The sequence below is a fragment of the Coloeus monedula genome (assembly GCF_965178545.1).
Source record: "Coloeus monedula genome assembly, chromosome: 4".
In the NCBI taxonomy this organism is placed as follows: domain Eukaryota; kingdom Metazoa; phylum Chordata; class Aves; order Passeriformes; family Corvidae; genus Coloeus; species Coloeus monedula.
The window spans coordinates 47,041,061-47,063,729 of NC_138784.1; positions in this window are offsets into that span (position 1 = coordinate 47,041,061).

The window sequence follows — 22,669 nt, forward strand, 5'->3', positions numbered from 1 at the left end:
CCTACATGGGAATGTCCTGATACTTCCCCAGAGGGGAGTTTTCACATCTGAGCCAGCGGTGCAAGGGAGGACACTGGCATGACCAAAGCACTATCCCACCAGGCAGGATCTGCTTCTTTCCTTATCAGGCTCAAACTCCAGCTTGCAGCCTCAGATGGTGGGTGCTCACACCCTCTGCACTGGGGCTGTTACCTTGTACATCGACAGCAAAGCTCCCCTGGTTTTTCGAGGTCGATTATTTGAGTCATTAACCCTTAATGTTTCAGTCTCTCACAACCTGTTGCAGACAAAAAATGAGATGTGTCATCCAGGTGAGTTCAGGAACTCATTTCCCTCCACTGATTCAAGGTGGGAATGCTTCTGCCAACACTTGGGGCTCTGCTTGATGACTGAGTCAAGTTGTCAGGGAGGGCTTGTAATTCTAACAGCTGCTTGAGAACCATGTTTTTTGTGTGTACAGAGAAAGAAAGACATCTGCAAATTTTAGTAAAGTACTCTGAAGTTAGGAAATTTCAGAAATTCTAAAAATCCTCTTCAACCTTGGCCTTACTGCAGACTTTTTCATGTGAAAGAACCATCTGCTGTACCACACAGTAAACTAAAAAAAACCCCAAAATAAATACAGGTGGTAGAGGCAGGGAATAATGCTCTCAGAGAAACTGGTGCATTTCTCACTTATTAGGACATTTCCTTGATTTTAAGCATAATTTATTCTGTTTCAGCCACATGGTTTCTGCACATTTCCTTTGAAACCTCTGTAATTCTTTTTGGCAGAGATCTGAGGCAATACAGTGCAGTCTCATCTGGGAAGAGTATCCTAGGAAAGGGTAAATATCACAAAGCTGTAAAGAAAATAAAAATAATAACTTAGCATTGAAGGACTTGAAAAAAGCTGGACTAGATCAGAGATAAGTGAAATCACCTCACTGGGTGACCCGGGAAAGCAGGAGGAGGAGGCTGGTGTCAGCCCATCCTGTGGGCCTGGGAGAGGCATCCTTTCTCAAGCCTCTGGAACTCATCAAACCCCATTTCTGGTGTACTCGCCTTTCATAGATGACTGATTTTTAACTCAATTATAATAAGAGTGAGACATGAACTCTCTCCTCAGTAGAATCCACCCAGGAGACAGAAACTGTGACTGAGAAGCCAATTATTTGGAGATTACGAAGGCAATGCCCTGAAATATGTTTCGGTCCCGCCAATTGCTACAGAATCATTGACTTCCCCTGGAGAGAACTCCTGCACGAACAAAGCACACAAGCTGCTCAGTCAGACCAAGACTGGGGGTTCAGCAAGGGCTGAGCACCGAACAAACACCACGAGTGCACTGTCCCCATCCCGCACAGTGCAGGCTGGCCTCTCCAATCCTGTCAAGCTGACAGGTCTGTGCAGTGCAAACACATGCAGAGACACTTGCTGAAAGTCCCAAAGCAGCCTGGCCACATCAGCAGAGCATCCTGGCTGGCCTAATGAAAGAACTGGAGCTAATTAGGCCAGGCACAGCACCACATTGATCAGATGGTAAAGACAAAGTCCTGACATCTAGATGTGTTAGCAGGAAAACAGAGCATTGGACTTACGTGTTACCGGGGTAAATCTGAGCCTCTATTCCCTGTCACTGTCAGCATGGCCCTGCTCCCAAGCACTGCCTTCACACAGACTTCAGTGCTGCATTGCAGTTTTTTAAAAATTTAATATTATTCAGAGCTCAACAGCCATCTCCCTGTTTTGTGGGCACAGTTCCTGAAGTAAGATTAACTTTGTCTCCAGGGGTCACTTTCCAGCCAGCAAACCAAAAGCTGTGCAGGAGAATGAAAACAAGGCAAAGAGAGAACAAAAATCAGGCTGTGTTGCAGACTTTCAATTTATGATATAAAAACATTTCAGGGGGCTTGGGGGGAAATATTTAAACCCACAGATTAGGATTTTTGTGTTCAAGCCCTCCATATTCATCTAACTGCAAGGAACTGATGATTTCCCAGCCAGAGGCTGTTCTCGAGCATACAGACTGCATGAATCCACCTCCCAATGGATCCTACCCCACAGCCTTCTCTGTCCAGAGCGTCCCACAGCACAGTGCCCTGACAGAGCCCTGCTCTGCAGACTTGGCTCTGGAGATGACAGCCCAGCTATAGTAACCACAGGGGATCCAAGCACCCGCTTTGTGTGGCCTCCATTTGCCACTTCCACTCTCATCACCTAGGATATTTCAAAAGGATAGACTTTTTTTTCCTATAATATTCTAGTGGGGCTGTGAGAATGTTAATATTTATGGGTCTGACTAGCTAGGAAATCAGACTTCTTCATATCGTGGTGTAACCATTTTGAAGATTCTGTTCCAAGGAAAAGTGAATCCCAAGGGCTGACAAAAAAGGGAATATTTTATCATCTATGATCTCTCTGATCAAAGCAATACCAAAAGCATTTCTCCATCTGCAGAGAAAAAACTGAGGAATGTGGAGTAGGCAGAAAAACTAATACTACATGTGCCTGTACTTTTGAATCCTCTTCCCACCAAAAAAGGACAGCTCAACCTTTCAATCTGCAAGTATGCGCAGACATCTACATTTATCATGTGGTGAACATCTCTATTTCATTCCATTTCAGTCTGTAAAGAAATGCAAATGGACTGATTAAGCCAAATTACTGTATTCTCCTCTTCCTCTGTGGAAAAGATGTCAGAGCTGTTTTACTGGAAAGCAGACGAGAGGGGGCACTCATAGATTTCCTACATCAGGGCTTTCCTTTATGCTATGTTGGTAGGAAAGGTATCTGAGAGAGTCCTTGTTGGAAAAGGTTCCAGGAAAAATACCAAATTAACATAACACCATAAAGAAGCAGAAAAATTTGTCAAAAAGGGAAAGAAGAAAACTGGGGGTGGGTGGGTAACGTAGGAGGACACCCTGGTGCATCTCACCAGGAGCCCTGACCCTGTAAATCTTCTTGGGTGGGAGGATGGAGTGCTCCAGGAACAGGGCTGGAAGAGAAGATCCTATGGCAGTGAGGAAAAGGCTGAGTCCAAAGTGTAGTCCAAGCAGTGAGCTAAAGCTGGCCTCAGGCCCCTTACAAGAATTTACATTTCCACAGTAATGAAAAAGTGCAGGATAGGGACTGAGAGAAGTTGTAAGAGATACAACTTGTAGGGCAGTCCTCATTTTACTAATTAAACATTTTGGATTGCCTACACAGGGTCACTTGGAAAAGTTAAATAAATCAATCAGCTAAAGGTGCGAAGTCAATTTATGTAAGTTATAGCATATTCAAGCTGCATGTGAATGGTTTCATTCAGGGTAAATGGCCTTAGATTACTACATCTTAATTTTCTAGATTAGCAGAAACAAAATATATTTTGATAGCAAAGTACAACAAGATGGAGGGAGAATAAATATCCAGTTAGTAACTTAGTCCTGCAACTATGGTCCCCCTTTGTTTTTAGCAGCAGAAAATCCAAAGCTACCTACACAGACAAATAAAGTTTACCATGCATTATAAATATAGTCTAACAACCTTGGCTGCCAAAGGCTGTACGGAGCAGAAGGTGTGTTACCACAGCAAGGACAAACCTCACAGTGTTTGCTGTGCCCCTGCCAGTGCCTTTTGCTGCCCATATCACTTCATCAGCACCTGACTGGAGCTGAACCATATCCCTGCTGCAAACAGTGGAATCAAGTAAATATGAAGTAACTTCTAACTAACAGAGTTTAACTAAATTACCAGAAAGTGGTATTATCACAAACATAACTAATTCTTTTATTAAAGACTACATTCATTTGGTCAGTTAAGTGAAATTTCAGTCAATCAAAAGCTCTGCCTTGCTCAGTGAACTCCCCTTCTCTGCCCTTCACTCACCATTAGGCTTTCTTCAACCTCTTCATTTTGAACCAGTAAAATGAGCCATGCTTGTGTCTCTTTCACATCTTGTAGGCTTCTTCCATTGATCTGATCATTGCACCAGGCTCTTCAAGACTTTTACTCTGCTGTAAAAATGAAGAACTTCTAATGCTACAACTAAGTAGGTGAAATCAAAATAAGGTAATTGGCTGGGGTAGGTATGTGCTTGTGGACACCAGTTTCTGAAGCATACCTGTGTACCTGCTTCACAAGGAAACCTGAACTGTAAGTGACTTCTGAAACTCATCCGTTCCCTGCTACAACTTTGTAGACTGCCCTTTAAAATCAAGACTTGGATTTTCTAAGGAAGTGAGTTTCACTGGTCACTTTAGACACCTGCATCAAATCGCTGACTGAGGGTGAAATCGGGTTAGATAAGGAAATATTGTACGGAATAGACGTGATAGCATTATAGCTCTGAATTTTTTAAACTACTGGTCATATGTGAATGAATTTTTCATCAAATTCCTTTAATGCTGAAAATAAAGTCCTACTGCAGATTTTTCCCTAGATCTTCCGTGCTATGAATGTGTTAACATCCTCAAGGGTCACATTTTCCCTTTTGAAAGGGGAAAAATATCAGACTTGATTTAGTAAATTTGACTTAGTAATTTTAATATTTTAACAGGATGGATTCAGAAATACATTCCTAAATTGATTATTACAAATTTCTGTGACTATTAGGGGAAACTCCACAGGAGTGTGAAAGTGGGAGAGCAATCCAATGAGAAAATGAAAGCATTGTAGTAACACTGAGACACTTAGGGCATTCATTTTAAAAAAAAGAAGTAGACTCCTGTTTGGGGACAAAATTCAGGCTGAAATTATATTACTGAGAATTAGAAACCCCAAATGTGGCCCAAAAGGATAAAGAATCTCAAGCCCCATGATCCTATTCCTGTTCTAGATACAATGTGTATTCTCCATATAACACATTTGCTGTGTGAGACTGATTACATACCCTGCATAAAACGAAGATGTTACTAAACACATGAATCACTTAGGAAACCATAAACAGTGTTTAAAACAAGAGTCTTGTGATGGTGGTGCATAGCCTTTGCAGTAAGCTAAGAAGAAAACTGTTCTATCCTTAATTCACCCTTTTCCCCCAATAAACTGGTAGAAGTGTTATGCAATATACAGCATTTTTACAGTAGAAGACAACTGGGTTGAAGCGTACAGGCTCTATCACATCACCTAATTAACAATTAGTCTATTTCTCCGGCCATTTTATCAAACAGTTGGGTACTAATTTTGTTTTTATTGCTGTAAACTCCCATTGCCTTGAAACCAGAGTAAATAGTAGCAGAAATATCATTTATTACAAAAAAACCAGCATTTGAAATGCATTTGTGAATGAATTTTTCAAGCATTCTAACAGTGAACTTGCTCCTGGATTCAGGGAAAATTCACTCAATCCAGGAGCCTACTAGATTAAAAACCATCTTCTTAAGGTTTGGGCAGAATGCTTCAGAAGACTTTATGGGAGAACAAGGTCATGACCAAACCAGAAGTTTTAAGACTTCATAGTGAAATGACTTTCCTTATCCTTATAATTACCTGCAGGAAATCAACAAAATACCTTTTTTTTTTTTCTTAATTTAAGGACAGTTAGTTGCCATTTAAAAAAAAGACATTTTAGATATGCTTGTAACCTACAGGCAGGCATCTTTTAGGATTTATAGCCCTGCTTCCAGGCAACTAGCTTTCCAAGATCTTGTCTTCAGCACTTGCTAAGATTTTTCTTTGACATTTTCACTCAGCCGCAGCCCTGCTGGTCTTCAAGGCACCATCCTCTGCTCTTCCAACCCTGTAACACTGGACCTAGATTCTTGTTGTCCCAACCCCTCTGGTTTGCCCAGAGTCTAGCAGTGCATGCTTGAAAAGCTACCAGAAGTGCAGGTGCAGCACAGCATTCCCCAGCCTTCCCTGGGAGCCGGTGGTGCAATGCAGCCATGCTCTCAGGCCCTCATGGCCCTCTGCCTCTGGCAACCTCTTTCACTGTGCCGTGTCCATCTCCTTTTGCTTCAAGAATAACAGAAGGAGGTTTTCAGAACACTGTGGACTTGCTCAAGTTCAATTCCTGGGAGATGGTAACCCTGAGACTACAATTCCTCAGGCTTGGCTTCAACTGCAGCAAACAGAACCACGGCAATTTTCAAGAACACAGAGATCAAAATTGTTCAGCAGAAAAGTAACACAAAAAGGTGTTTAAATCCTCTACAGGATAGCTAAATGACTATTTGGTGAAGGAGAAACCCTTTTCCCAAAAAATTTCTTTGTGTTAAATCCTTGAAAACTCAGTCAACTTCTCCAGCTGGAGAAGAACCACAGAAGGTCCTGCAAGGTACTGTGACTGATCTGCTTTTTAGCTTTACTCAGCCTCCAGCATTAGGTATGTAACAGTCCTCTCAGAGCTTAAGTTTATTCCCCCATGGTTTTGTCCTATCCTACAAATTAGACACATTTTAAGAAACTAAAATATGGGGAAGAAGAAAGAAACAATTAAGCCCCTGAGAATAATACAAATGTCTCCGCTAGCAATACATTTATGAATATATTTGCACAAAAACAACAAAAGGAAATTCGTAATACTGCACACAATGTTTTAAATGCTATTGTGAAAGCAGGCCAAAATGTTCAATCTCCTTAAGCAGCAGTTGAAACAGGCTTTAAATTAATCAGAATTCTTAGAAATTCTAATAAGAAGGGACTGATGAAAAACAGCTGCACCCAATCCCTATAAAAACCTTCAAAAAGAAGGGAATTAAGTGATAATGCTGGTGGAAGGGCATATCATCACAGGATGGTCTCCTGCTGCTACAAAATGCCAGAGCAAGACCAAGTATTTTTCCAAGGAGAGATAATTATGATGAGCCTCAGCCCTGTTTTCAGGGGCTTGATTTTCACTCTGTGGTGTGGTGATAGAGGTCTCATTTGGGTAGTCTTTAAATTACTGAACACTGAGAGCAAGAGCATCCACTTCTAATGCTTATTAAAATTGGTATTCAAAATATCTCTGCCCCTACTATAGCAATTTGCGTGAGAAGGATGCGTTTCCAAAGTATGGCTTTGTAAAGGAGGGGAATAGAAATGAAAAATAAAATATATGCTTACCATTAAGTGTTGAAGCTCCTCTGAACTGTAGACTCAATAAAGTTAAATAAAGCCCAGTACTGGTGAAGGAGAAAGTATCCCACAGAGAGGCAGGATGTTAAGTCTGGTCTCAGGAAACCAGTTGTCTGCACAAAGAATCCCTTGTGGAATACCAAGAGATGATGCTAACAGGTTCTAGGAGTATTTCAGCAAAAAAAATCATGTAATAGTTTGGCAAGATTAATGTTGCAAGAAGGTGATATTATAAAAAAACAGTAGTTTATGAAAAGGCAGAATGCTTAATTTTTGTGTGATTCTCCAAAAAATTTCAATTGTTTCTTGGGGGTTTTTCTGTTTTTTTTACAGAGAAGTGGTCAGATCTCAGTAACACCCCTTTGGGTGATGGCGCTTCCGAATGTCCCCCAGGACAGACAGACATGCAGCCCACAGTGGAGCTGCAGTATACACACACATGGCTCCTGGTCTCCAAGAGTTTATATCAACTTTCCCCAAAACTCTGAAGGATTTATGCAACACTGACAGCCTGCAGCTGCCAAATCTCCCTTACTGAACTGGCACTCATAATGTCCACTCTAGAGACTTAATCACCTGGAAACTAGGGTCTGTGTTTTGCTCAAAAGGACTTTTGAAGACTGTATGAACACATTTGCTCATGGGACTTTTCATCTCATTTTTTTGCCCTGGAACAAATTGCTTAACTTTTGTTGCCTTCGGTTTCTGTGGTTATGAGATTGTCTTAAGGCTCATAGTTACCCTGGAGATTCTGCGGATGAAGATTTCAGGGCTCCCATGTGGAAATGTGCTATTGCATCAGAGCTGCTGCTTCTCCTCTAAGCCAAGTCGTCCCCACAGGAGATTTATCCGGGTAGGAGACATTACATAAGGACATGCATCTAGCATTCCCACAGAAGCTCAGTTATTTCTCTCTGATCTAATTATATGGCAAAGGTAAATCTCACTATCAGTTATCTTCACAACAAAAGGAGGCTAAAGCAGTAAGATTTTTGCTTGCCTTGAGAGTGTGGAGAGGCAAATAGAGGTACAAGCACTACGGAGGGGCCATTAAACTCACCTCATGGGGAGGCTGCTATAAATACCTCAGTGTAAGGCCTCAGCTTTCTCCATTCACTGCTTTCTGCAATCCCCACATCTGTCATTTCCCAAGATAACTAAACACCGTACCCTGAAAAAAAAAGTCTTGATAATGCAAATGTAGTTAGCAATGACAAGTCATTCTGAGGACACTGTAAGAGTCATAAACATGTTTGTTTTAATTGAGGTGGGGTAGGGTTTGTAGTGCGATAGAGCAATGAAAATAGACCCAATAAACAACTCCTCTCATCTCCTGCTCTGACAGCCCCTTTCTCAAAGCACCAATATTACTCACTTAGAAAATGGATTTATGCCAAGTTTAAAGTACTACTTCTTCTTTCAGCACACCAGATGGTACTAAAAATTCAAAATATTTCCTACCACAGCTGTATCTTTGACAACAAAATTAATACAAGCCGAAATACCGCTGTTGTGTGTAGGCCATAATGACCACACTCCTCAGTTTTATGTCTAAAGTAAAAAGGAGTTTGATAGTTAAAAAATATATCTGATCAACTCAGTATTGCATCAATCATGTGACTCCGTCTGAGTTTTCAAAACCCGTTGCAAAATTTAGTGCCTTTGTAGTTTAACAGCTGGTCTGATAAGAATGTAAAATACACCTCCCCCTAGAGCTATAATAAATGTGTTAACACTTTCTTACAACCAATGCTTTCCTACAACTCATCATTTTCTTGCCCCAAGATCCCTCTTTATATATTTGATGACATAAATCTTTTAAGCTGGTTTTGACTAGAAGCTAACTTCCCTTACTGTCTGGTATTGGGACTTTTGAGGAATACAATGAGACATGTTTTTTTCCTTTGGTGTTTAAAGAGGAGGAGGGAGGAGGGGGTATACTTTCAGTTCAGACAAAACAACAAATGAAAATGATGGTGCTTGCAATTTCCATCTCCTTAACACAAATGTGTACAGTAAGGTTTTTAATGATCTATTTGTTAGATCATTAACTAGATCATTAGATATAAGACATGCAGCTCTCAAAGTTTTAGTATTTTACACAGTGTGGTGGCTTTGGCATGTCCTGAACAGTGAGCAATAACAGAAGGAAACATGAAAATTAAAGCCAAATAGTTTGCCCATCAAAAGAGCATACTATCCAAACACTGTAATGAACACAATTCTGCTATCTGCATATGTTTCTACATGTATGTGAACATTCTTGATGCTAGCATGTGAACATCTGATAAAAAATTCAATTACTTAGGAGTGTTGTGAAGCAAGAAATAACTGTTAGCTCTTGTTGTAGAGAGGGAGGATAGTGTGGTAGTTATTGATGCTGGACAAAGCCTAGTCTTGTTTTGTGAGGCACTGAGCCACCTTAGCAGAGAATTTTACATCCCAAAGCTGTCTAAGGTCTGAGGCACATGGAGGATCTACCATGGGAACAGACAGTAAAACCCCAGGACCTGAGCTCCTGTCATTCTTTCCCCAGTCAGACATTGTCTGTGGTAGGTGACCACTGCCTTCCCCACCTCTGTGTGGCTGTCTTTACTCCCTGACAGTTGCTGATCCCTGCTTTCCCAGTGGCTCCTTCCCTGCACAAATCACTCCTCTTAATTTCTTGTCGTGCAATTCCCACCCTCATCTGTGGGATTCCCTTACCTCTGGGACTCTAGTCCTCGTTCAGCACAAGCATGTGCTTGCACAGGCCATCTGGCATTGAAATGAAGTTGTTGAACTGGTACAGTCATGCTGGACATGGAGGTGGTGAACACATGGTTGTTATTTGCAGATATAGTGCTACATCTATTTTTAACCATCTTCCTTTTTGCACAACTGCAATGCTGTCATATCAGTTCCATTTACTTGAAAATTAACATTCAAAATGTTACTCAATACAAGTGCTCCATTTAAAAATTGTAAGTAATTAAGTCTTACATTAAGTGTGGCTGGTTCTAAATGAATTTTTTTGTGTGCATCTTCAAAACAGATACACTGTCCCAACTGATGAGGCAAATGTGTGTGACCTTATGAGATATGAGCAGATGGTCTTACTCTAGGTAAATCTCTAAATTATTTTATCTAGAAAGCTAAATTATTTATCTAGACATGTATATTTATCTAGAGGTCTCTAAATACCACAAGGGCGATGGCTTTCTGCCTCTTCTCAAATAGAATGCATCCCCACAGTCAGTTCAATTTCAAGATGAAAAATGTGTGTGACTTCTATGCCCTGGTGATAAAGTGAGCAGGATCAGAACAGACTTCTCTGATCTATACTCAAGATTGAGCTGATCTTGAAGGCTTAGAGTCATCCTTGTTTTCCCACCTCTGCAGAGCCACACAGCTTATTCACTGTCAGTCAGGCAAGAGCTGGCCCACTGTGAAGGTGTGGACCTCTTTTAATTCAGGTAAAGTAATTTTAAAGCTACATTTCGGAAAGAATTCTCTAAAAGACACATTGCATCTCCTTTAATTTTTAGGGAAGAAAACAAACGGGTGATCTCTAAGCAGGATTTTCTGATCTCTGTTGTTTTTTTGCATTTGGCCAAAATTTACTTATTTATTTCCACTTCCATTTGCAAGAACCCAACCCTCTCACACAATCCCTGTTAATGACACACGTGTAGAGCACTAAAGGAAGCTAAAGGGATGCCCACACTCTTTGTTAAGCCCCAGCTTAACTGCTGATTTGAAGCCAAACAAACTCCTCAACCTCTGAACTCCAACTCTGCCAACTGCTTTCATGATGCCTACTAAGCAAGCAGGTGTCAAGCATCAGCAAAATGCCAGCCTGTACAGGAGAACGTCCTGTGTGCAGTGTGGACAGCAAGGTGTGCTAAAGCTCAGGCAATGGTAGCCATGGGACAGAAATTTCTTCTGAACACTCTTTTCACTTGTGTCTATTTCAGCCCAGAGCAAAGCCAAAACAATCAGTATGGAAAGTGCCAGTGTTTCATGCTAATACATTTGGTTTTGCACAAGATAACTGAAAGAGTTTGAAAGAACTACTTTAAAATAATTTTTTGCCATCCTTCTTGGGAAGACTTCATTCCCAACTGTGTACTCAGTTGGACAAAACCAGAGTAATTCAAGTGATGCATCAGTCAAGGCTCTGGACTAACTATCTGAACAGTCTCAGACGCCAATGCTTTCATTAAATGACTTATTTCTTCAGCACCAGCTCTGCTACCCAAAACAAAATGCTGTGCATTTGAGCGATTCCTAGAAGACCATCTGCACTTCCCAAAGTCTGTCCCTGTAAGTCCCTTTCCCAGCCACAGTACATGCATAATCACCATGGCTAACCAATTATTCCGGAAGCGTGTGTGACTCCCAGACTGTCAGATTTTCGTGGTTTGAAATGTAGACATACAGCTCCAAGCTAAACACTTTCAGCTCTAGGATAAAGCACATAAAGGAGAACAGGGTGAGTTTATTACACCTGTTCTCCATCCATCCACCAAGAACGCCATCTTTAGACTTGAGAGAAATTCACTGTAGACTCCCAGAGGTAAAAGGCAATGAATGAAGTCACTCCACAATATTTTATTTTACTGCTAAGATATCATAAGGTTGAAGGAAAGCTGACACCAAGAAAGGTTACACAGGCATCCCAGGAAAGAACTCAGGAAGCAGAGAACTGCACCCATACACTTTCAGTGCATTTCCAGCTAAGCTCCACACATTTAATATCTTGCCCTTCATCAAAAAGATTTATGGTGCTTGATAGCAGAATGGTATTGCAAGAGGCTGTGCTGCAGGAACACTATCCTTGTGGTGTCATGCAATGACAGTGCGGGAATAAATGATCTCGCTCCCTCTCTGTAGTAAGTGTTCACAATCTCTCTGAGCAATCTGTTTATGGAAAGAGATCAGAGCTGCAGATCAGTGCAAACCACATCTGATGAGCAGTATGAGGCTGTAAACCCCATCTCCTTCTCCTCTGAGCTGATGGAGGCCCCGGCTTCACCCAGTCATTTACTATTCTGATTTGTCTCTGTCACTCTGCTGTCCTTGTTCTTTTTAAGGCCAAACCAGGGACTTTCCTTTACAATCCTCTGATGCTTTTACATTCCTCTAACTCTAACACTCATGTGGTCAAAACCAGAGAGCAACTGTGTGTAGCAACTTTAGATGCCTTCACACAATACAGGAGCCACAGAGATGTAAACTGCACCATGTCCATCTGTATTTCTCTGGTTTGCTTCTTGCTGTGTCTTGCTAGTTTTCATCCTAGTCCTGAATGTATTCTTGCTTTTACTGCTTGTTCTGTCACACTTTGAGCCAATTATCTGCAACTTGCTGTCCCCAAAGCCAGGATTCACCCTCAGCACTGGCAGAGCACAAAATTTATTATCCTGTGTAACCAGAACTATGCCAAGAAAAGCTCTCTTTGGAGAACAACATGCAAGCTGGAACAGATGTGAGGTATGTGCATGGCCAGTTAAGAACTACTCAGGGGTGAAATGGCTTTTCAAAAGTGGTGAAAGGTTTCTTCAAAAGTACCAAAATCAAGTAGTTGCAATGCTGTGGTCATTTGTACAGGATGAAAGACAAGAATATTTTCCTGGCACCTGGCTGAAAAAACCTAACAATATCACTGACCACTTGCCAGTATCCTCCTCAGAAGGGGAATCTGCCTGGGAAAGGAGTTTTTGAGACAGAGCACATCTGTCAGAGCAGCAGTTTGCCTTGGACAGTGCCACGCTTTTCCCTGTAGCAGGTTAAGTCATCATAACAGAGGTTGGTGCTCTCCAGTGTGTTTGTTCCATATACTTCTATTTATTTCTTGTGCCAGTGCACTACAGCCCACTCCTGTTTTAATCATTATTATCTTGAAATCTCCTTTTCCATGGCAATGTCTGAAAAAATCCATGAGCCTAGTGCCTCAGTAGTCACAGTACTATCTTTCAAGTCACCTTTAGATCCCCACAGTGACCTTGATGTGTCCTTAGCCCTGCTAAGGTGACTGCACAAGTGATGGATTTTTGCAGGTCAGCCTGTGTGAGAATTTGGAATGAGCAGTCTATTCTTATCTCTGTCACTTCACTGAGTGGGTCACCTTGGAGGAGTTTGTTTCTTGCTCAATGCTTCACTCTCCTCATATGTAGGAAGAGATATTTAATATTTCTTGATGAAAAGCAATTAGCTAAGCTGTAACACAATTTCCCCTCCTAATTATCTGTCAGCCTGCTGTCTGCTGAGAGAATGTGCAAGCTATGTGCTCTCATGCTTGCAGGTGCACTGAGGCACTATTTATTTTTGTTTTTCTTAGCCTCTCTCTTATACATCTTGGGCACAGTCTTTGTGCTCTTACTCTTCATAAAAATGGACCATAATAACTCTGTTCATCCCAAATCCCACCATAGCACTCTTGACAGGTAAACATTAACTACAAAAAAAAAAAAATCATTAGAGTTTTAATTGATAGTTTAACTTCTGGTTTGATGTGTAAAGCAATATGAAATTTGAAGCAATTTGAAAAAAGTGATGGCACCCAGGCTCTCTGAAGACTGCATAGGAGAAACAGATCTCAATACCTGGAATTCTGCACCTTTCTGGAGCATCCTTTGGAATAGCCTCCAAGCATCTGCCAGGACAATACATGATTCCTCCACACTCTGGTGGCGAGTCTACGTGCAAAGTAACCACACAGAGCCTATTTGTGAAGTTCAGTCTGTCTGGGAGACTCCAACGCCATGTTTTATGTGCTGTGTAGTCAATCTGCCTTGTGTGATGGTGGTCAGGTGTCTGGGACTTACAGACACCTGGCAACTCCATCAGCATTATTTATCTTTTTCCTTTTCTTTACATGGCCAGACATGTTTAATAGGTGCAAAAGCTCACTTTTTCTCCTGACAAAGTTTCTGGATAGAGTGTGAAAGTGGGCATGTCTGGGAAAATCCAGAGGTGTTGTGTTTGAAAACCGACTAAGGCCAGTCAGTAACCCTCATCTCCCTTTTACCACCCCTTCTCTCCAAACTCCATATGAATATTTCCCTGAAGCACAGAGAAAATCTCGTTCTGCCCTCTCCCTGGAATCTTCTTCCCTCTAGCTAGTTCCCTGTTCTTTGGCTGATGGTGGAGGGGAGGAAAGCCCTCTCCATAAAGGCACCCGCCTTTGTTCCTCCTTTTTGCCCAGAGCCGCCTCGCTCTTCAAGCTGCTGCTCTATCACCTCTGCCCCTTTGTTCTCCTGCTTAGGGATTTTCCACTCCTCACCTTCCTGCTGATAAAGTTAATCAAACTAATTTTCCCACTCAGTCACCTCCCTTATCACAGTCACTGCTTGGCCAGAGCCCAATGGATATGCTTTATGAGTGTGCTGTTTGTTCTGCAGCTTTTTATGGCCAGGGTGAGTGATGTGTCTCGGGGTCTGTGTCAGCAGCTCTCTGATTCACAATACCTTGAGACAAATAACAAATACATTTTGAACCATTTTGTGAATTAACTCAAATTCATAAATTCAAATAATGTCATCATCAGGAAAAGATCCAGGATATTTTTGTTTTGCTTTGAAACTCTCTACCTTTAACTAGTGCTTAGTCCAAGGGATGACCACAATTTGGTTCAGCTCCTGTGCCAGTGACTGTAAAAGGAAGAAAGCAAATTTTGTTCTGCCTTGTGTTGCAGTGTAGATGTTCTGAAGATGCAGAATGGGAATATGTGTGAGAATCAGCAGGAAATATCTCTTCCCCTTGGCATCTCTGGCAGATCTCTAGTCTAATCTGCCTCCCAAGGCCCCCTCAGCAGTTAATGCAAAAGCCCATGGCCCAGTGACTGAGGAAGACAAGGAAATTGGTGCTTAACCCCCAAATGAGCTGAAATTAAGGTGAGGGTCCCACCCAGTGAGTCAGAAATGTTTGCAGTCCTTCTTCCTCCAGCTGTTACTGCTCCAGCATCACTTACATTAGTAACACCAAGGACAGCATGCAAGAGGGCCAACAGCAGCATTTTGAGCAATCTGTCAGCTGATCAGGTAGTGTCACAAGTGAGTATGTAGATCCTTACGCTCAGGGTTGCTGCTCATCCCTATCATTTGATTTCATGCCACTGAGTTTGCCTAAGCAATCTCAATGATGGTCTGCTCCTCACAACTTGGCTGTCAGTGTTAGAGACCTCTAAGGAGGTCCTGTCAGCTCAGGGGCAGGAAAATTCCTGAGTACATAAGGCTTTCACTCCCAAGAGGATTCCTGTTTGCGCATCGCTCCTGGTGCAGGGTGACATCTCAGCATTTCACTGGTTATCCTGCTGAGGTGAAAAAATAAAACAAGTTTCATTCTGCTATGCTAGAAATTGTTCTTAAAAGCCTTCTAGATTTGGAAAGCAGGTGCAAAGAATCAAGGAGCATATCCTGCTCTGACTTCACATACCCCATCCCCATGCCTGCCCCTGGCCACTCACCTGTGCATCTCTTGCACCAGCTCTGGACCTTCCTGAGCTGATTTAACTCAGTAAAATAGCAGAAAACTAATCCCAGAAGGAGGAAAGGGAGTAAACAGTTGTCTGAAGTTTCAGTTAAGGTCATTTGGCTTGGCAGGATGTCCGGCGGATGCCAGAGCTGCGGAAGGGAGCAGGGAGGAATGGTGGTGGACACAGGATGCAGGGTGGCAAAGCCTGCCTTCCTCTGCACAGCAAGCTGGGCACCAGCCCAGAGTCACTTCCAACCAAGCTCCCGAGGAGTCTCATCCCTCTAATGGCATCCCCCGGGGTATTCGGGGCAAAGCTCAGTGAACCCATGCTTTCCCTGGGAATTCAACAGAGTGTAAATGCCACACTGGGAATTTCCTGTAGCCTAAAGACTCGATAATTGGTTTAATGAGGCTATCAATTTATGATCTTCTTGCTAGTGAAAAGCTGCTTGATTCAATGTTAACTTTTGATATGCAAAAATGCTTTTGAAACTCTACCTCAACCTGGGTGGCCCAGAAAGTGTTATAATTTCCCTGACAATAGATACTTCATTCATAATACACACATGTATCTCTGCTTGACAAATGCTGATGGAGAGTGTTGAATAATCTCTGAGGCTAAAAGTTTTCTCTGGTAACATTGCCAGATAAGTTTTTCACACTCCCCCCAACCCAAAAGCAGCAGATCTCTTCACTGACTTTCTTGTGGACCTGCAAACATTTCATTTGACCTAGTAAGGGTGCATAAAGACAGGGACAGCAGCAGTGACAGGGAGGAAATATTCTCCTCACACTAGCACTAGTATTGGGAAAAACATAACATGAAACTAATGCTTCAGTTTAAATACAGGAATCTTAATGACTAAACTTTCTATGACATAACCACAGAAATACCTAATAAGTAGTCATTATGGTGGTAGAAAAATAACTTCTCTACAATTTTATACTGATGCTAATTATGATCTCTGACAAGATGAATTAGAAGATTCTCAGTTCCGAGTTATGGAAGATAACACCATAGCAAAAAAGGGAAGGCTGCCTTCACCAAGGCACAGTGTGGTGTTGTCAGCATCCTTCTGTGATTCAAAGGCCCAGGCATTTCCATGAATAATATTTTACTAGTATGATAGTGAGACTGACAGTGTTTCAGAGGTATTTCCACTGATCTCATAAAATTTTAAATAATACTTAATGTCTTTTTACCATTTGTTTCAGTATTTTCATCTATGCTGACTTAATTTAACCTGACTTTCTGCAGAGCCAAAAAAATTTCTGATTCTCACTTCTTTGGACTGCTTTGCTCATGGGCCACATTTGTTTCTGTTTCAATTATGACCCTGTTAAAATGAAAACATTTTCTAAGTTGTAAAAATCTGGTTTAGACAGCACCATGTTCTTAAATTAACACTAGCCAGGTTTTCATGTTCTTACACCTACAGCCTAGACTGCTGAGCCCAATTTCATATCCTCTACATTACTTGTGGAAAGTGCAGTTAGTGAATCCCTAAAATATTTGGTGTTTTGACAGGTGGTCAGTTCACTGTCTTGTTCAAAGAGCAGTTTGTCTTGCAGAAGTGCATTGCTATTCCATACTGGTCTTCTGGCCAGCTTGCAAAGTGCCTGATGTCAGCAGTGTTGGTGCAATTCCATGGTTAACCTTGCCCTTCTGTACTGGCATCATGAGACCTTTCCCTCACAACAGTGCATGGCTGTGGGTGGAGACTCACAGCACCTAAGGAAGAAGAGGAGAAAATCAGATATCTAAGCTGATGAGAGAAAGGAAAGAAAAAAAAGAGTTTTGTTCTGTAATCATGCAAAACAGGCATTTTAGACAGCTGGAGACATTTCTGCACCTTGGTTTGGATGGTGGCCAGTTTACATATAAAGCTGGTGAGGAGATGAATGAATAGCTTTCTTAATCCTCCCTGTATGGCTACTTCTGGGGAGATGAAGGCAGGTCCTCCTGCATGGTGTGAGAGAGAAACTGGTCTAAATCAAAGTCTCTCTTTCTACTCAGTGATCTTCAGCTGCTAACCTCCAATGTGAAAGGTGCAACAAAGCAGAACTCAAAGACCTAAGAAAAGAAAAAGTAGCACTTCAAAAGCAATCCAAAGGGGGAGCTACTTCAAAAGGGAACCCTGGAGTAAGAAGCACTTCAAAGGGGAAACTTCCCTAAGGAGCTTGTTGCAAATTATCTTAAAGTAGCTCCTACGATCAAACAGATGTAATTAGTTTTATTCTGATTGTCATGAAATCTTGTTCATTCAAAAACAGCCTGAACATTTCATATGGTAGAGAAGCACTTGCCAAAGGATACACCAGACTTTAGTGTAGTTAGCACTCTATCACTGTGGCTGCAAGTACCTGCTCACCAAAGTTTGTCAAAGCTCACTAAGGTCCCTCAGAGCAGGTCTGTCCAATGTTATTTACTTGGGTTAATTTAGTTCTCATTTTTCACAGCTGACTTGAACACTATAAATGAAGTTTGCTGCTACAGTAAAAAGTGGAGAAAGTTTCTGGCCTCTCGTGTATTTTCAGATACTTTTTGCAGTGACATTTGAACATTCTAAAATTACATACACTTTTTCTTCCTCTGCTTCATTGTCTCTAAGCATAAGACAATCCAAACTCCATGAATTGCCAATTAATTTTACTGTTACCATAGACAGTGTAATTAAAATCATGGCAACATGATCTGACCCTCCTATTCCTCCTCTTTGTATCTTTCTTGTAATTTTTTACTTTCTTATCACTTTGAACCCTTCTTCTTCTATATATTCTTTTCCACGTGCTTGTTCTCATGACAGGGGAACCGAATCTTCCCAGATCTCCTGGCTGCAACTGCACCCTCCCTTGGCCAGCATCCGTATTATCTGCTTGGCCCCAACAACAACACAAATGTTAATTTTAAAATGTCTGTTTTCCTTTAGAAGTTCAAATTCTACAGTCTGTAAAGAAAGTAACAGTGAAGTGAATTGTGTCTGCAACTTAGGTCAACCATGAACAACAACTTCCAAAAAGAACTGAGGCATATTGGGATTATTAAGCTTCAAAGTGCCCAAAGCCTGATTTCAGGAAACCTCCTTTGGTTCTCACCACTCTGCTTCCTCAATCCCCTCTCAAATCCTTGGTGGCAAGTTAATTTTTCATTCTCTTGAAAACCAAACACCAGCTTTGAATTAATTAAATGGAGTATCTTGTGAAACAGCATCCATGTCAATCCAATAAGTGCTAAGGTACCTTATTCCATTATACTTAAATGGATACATGAAAAAAGAATGGATACATATTATAATGGTGTTAGATAAAGTACCTACCACTTGAAGACTCTCACACAGACACCTAGAAATCTTACTCATCTTCTTCTTTTCTTTCCCATCAGTGTGTCACTTGCCACGCATCTTATTCAAGAGCTCAAGCTTGTTTGTTTCTTCCTGAATAGCGCCTGCATTGTTACCCTAAGGCAGGCAAAGGTGGTTCCTTGTTCCCTACCCAGGTCAGACAAAATAGTGTACATACTGGAAAGGGAGGAAGGGCTAAAATGAAGGAGGATTGTTTTTAGAATGTTTACCAAAAGGCAACATATAATGTCCCCAGCTTGAAGTTACAGTGTCATTTTTCTCCTTCCAACAGACATACTCTTACAATGTACTTTCAGTGTCTAATTCCCATATTTCATGTTAAACAACCTTGTTTCAGCAAATCACCCCTACATTAATAGTGAGATTAATGTTGTCTTTTGAAGGCAAAGCAAGTGTTACGTGTGAGAAAAGATCCTCCCCTAGAACCCTCAAGTGCACCAGTGCTGTGGATTTCAGCAGCCCACACTCTGAGGCATACGGAGAAACAGCTCCTGGAGATCAGGGATCCCTCCAGTGTGTGACAGGGACAGTATGGAACATGTCAGACCTCTTGCCCTCTGACCTGCCAGTGTTGGCAAGTCAGCTCCCCACAAATATAAAGTTACTTGGCCTTATCAAAGGATGTTAAAGTGTGTTCTACACACCATGAACACCTATTTAAGATTTTTAATATTAACACTCTTGTAGTTGGGACTTGTTTTGAAATTTGTCTCTTAGCAACATCAGAGTTATTTACAGTAAATCACATCTGAATTGAGATGAAAGAACTTCACCTGACTTCAGAAAGGAAAATACACACAACTTGTGTTTACAAGGCAACCCATTACAGATGATTGCTTTGGTGATAGCAGCTTATGGAACATCCATATGCACTGTTGGCATTTGTAAGGTGAAGAAACAGAATGCAGTTTCTGATATCTGAGCTGCTTTCACTGTGGTATTTGCAAAAATAATGATACCAAATAAAACTAAACTTGGAATTCATAACAGTTGATTCACGTGAAAAATAGGAACCAAGCCATCCTCTTTATTAAAATAAAGATCAAGCTGTAAAATTATTTTTTAAATAATTGTGGGTTTTAGTATTTAGACTGCTGTAGAACAGCATGACAAAGTAGTGGAGCCTGAGGCTGCTATTCTGAGCTAAAAAGAAAGTAAAATAATGTTGTTATTGTTTTAAACTAGAAAGGAAATAAGCTTATAAAGGATAGCTGCTCTAACTCTATTTCTTTATCACATTCTGAAGAGAGAGAGAGAGGCAATATGCAGTAGAAAGAAACAGAGAAAAAAGGTTGGCTTAGGAAGAGATTACCCATCTTTGATAACAAATCCTGCAGTACTGTGCATGCTTTGCTAGTCCTTTGCACGGGGGTTAAACCTTGCTGCTGACTGTTCAGTTTTGTAGGACTGGTTCTGTGGTGCTTTGGATGGTTAGAGAAAAGGGAGAACTCATGCTGCAGACATCCCCTTAAGCTAATCTAGAAAATTAAACTGTGTCAACATCACAGTTCAAAAAGCAAATTAGGTTTTGCAACTATGAATGTCTGGTATTAGAAAACTAGGCATTCCTATTTAAAAAAAAAATAAATTAAGATAAAATTATATTTTGGGATTGCTCCTCAAGAAGATTTCACCCTTATTATTTGAACTGTGGCAGCACCTTCCTGTTAAATGTTCTGCTTGTAGTGTAATTTACAGAGTAAGTTAGACCCACAGGCTATTACAGAATACAGGAGTATTCAGCATCAAAGATGGAACGCACAAACTTTGGCAAGCTGACCAGGGAAGAGAGAACTTTCCTAGAGTCTCAAGGGGGAAATGCTGTGGAGGACAGAGTGGCTCTGGAGTGTCATGTCTCTGAGTACAGACTTCCATCAGAGCAGTTCTCAGATGTGTGGCCTGTCCTAGGGGTTAGACCTCTTGCCAAGCCCTTCCTACAAAAAGCAGACAGAAAAGATCTCTATCACCATCATCATCATCTCGTCTTACAAAAATTTAGATTTCTGTCCTTTCCTTAGCAGAATTCAAGTTTGAATCTCTCTTTTCCTTTAGTCTTTGCCACTGGCCTTCATCACCTCCTTACTGCTGGTCTGTAGCTATGCAGGTTGTAGTCCCTCTTTCATTTGTATGGATTAATTATATATTCATTATAAATACCTCAGGTCAATGCCCATAAGAATCTGTAGCTGGGAGGACAGCTCTTATCTGAGATGTGAGAGACCTGCATATTAATGAATGTTCTATTTAGTACTAATCCCTTTATTACAAAGCAATAAATCTTTGTGTCTCCTATGTCTCCTTTGAATGCTCTAAGCCTTCAAATGTAGGGAATTAAGTTGCTCAGAGTATTGGCGGGTGGCCCATCCCTGCAGATATTCAAGATCAAGTTGGACAGGGCCGTGAGCAGCCAGATCTAGTTCAAGGTGTCCCTTTTCATTGCAGGGGTTTGGACTACGTGATCTTTAAAGATCGTTTCCAACCCAAACTGCTCTAGGATTTTATAATTCTATTATATTATGTAGCAGTGGAGGGGAGCAGTCTTCCATCCTGCAAGTCCAGTCTAGTGTGTGCAGAGTTCCCCAGTACAGGGAGGATAAATATGCTACACCTCAAATAGGCACCAGGCTGAGGTGGCCACCCGTCTCGATGCTGTCACACCCTCAGGCAATTTATTTGGGTGCAGCAAAAGGAAATTCAGTCTCTGTGGGCTTTGCTGGTAAATCTCAAACACTTCCACACTTTGATGGCACCAGAGAAGATGTTAGCAGCCAACAGGGCACTTGGGGAAAACCTATTTTTAGATTTCAAAGTGTCTACATAACTGGCAGTGAGGTGTTACCGTCTGGATGGCTTTTCACCATCAGGCAGTCTCTCCTTCCATGAGATTTTCCCCAGTCTCCTAGAATAAAGAGACAATACCACCCTCCAAAAAATAACAGCCTTTCTTTCCAAAATATTTGAGAATGTTTTCTAATGCTCTGAAATGAAAGCAGCAAATGTTTCTTATTTCCTGCAGAAGTCAAAGAATACCATCTTTATTTTTATGTCTATCCTCAGTGTTCAGCTGTCATTGTAGTTTAATTATCTTGTCAGAAGCATCTGCACTTTGGAGTCTATTTCTTACATATTTTCATACCATTTTCATCCCAGTTTGCATCCCAAGATAGTGCATTCTGGCGAATGGTGGGAAACAGAAAGAGGATGCGGTAGCAGGACACAAAGGTTTGGCAATGGACTCAGATAAGGCCGTGATTCAACAACTTTAACTCCAACAAATCAGACACTATAATGAACACAGGAGCACAAGAATGGATGTACACCTTTAAAAATGGTGAAGAACAACTCTACTTATCTTTGGTGTACACAAAATGTCCAGAATCTTAGAGTAATTTTTGAGTGTGCTTGTTATATACAGTTTGTTGTACTTGCATGGTGTTATACCATTGCAATGACATATGTATTGAACAAAAGCCATTCAGTCTGAATGGTTTCATCTGTCCCAGCACTTACAGAGGTGTTGAGGAGGGAATGTGCAAAGTATGTATCTGCTGGCCAGGTCTAAGGCAGGAGGACATGCTTCCTCCAGCTACCGTCTGTCTTTCTCAAGACGGGACCATCTGAAAAGGGATTGGAAAGAGCCTTAGCTATAGAGAGGGTGGCAGGAGTGCTGGCCTAGTGAAACGTGCACATGCTATATCTTTTCCAGGACTGACAGGAAAGACCTAGCAGGTATAGCATCTGTGTAATTTAGTTATGTTCTAGGGTTAAGTGGGTCTCCCATCTGGGTGAGAGAGTGTCTATTATGCTGGAGCAGGCACATAAACCACAGG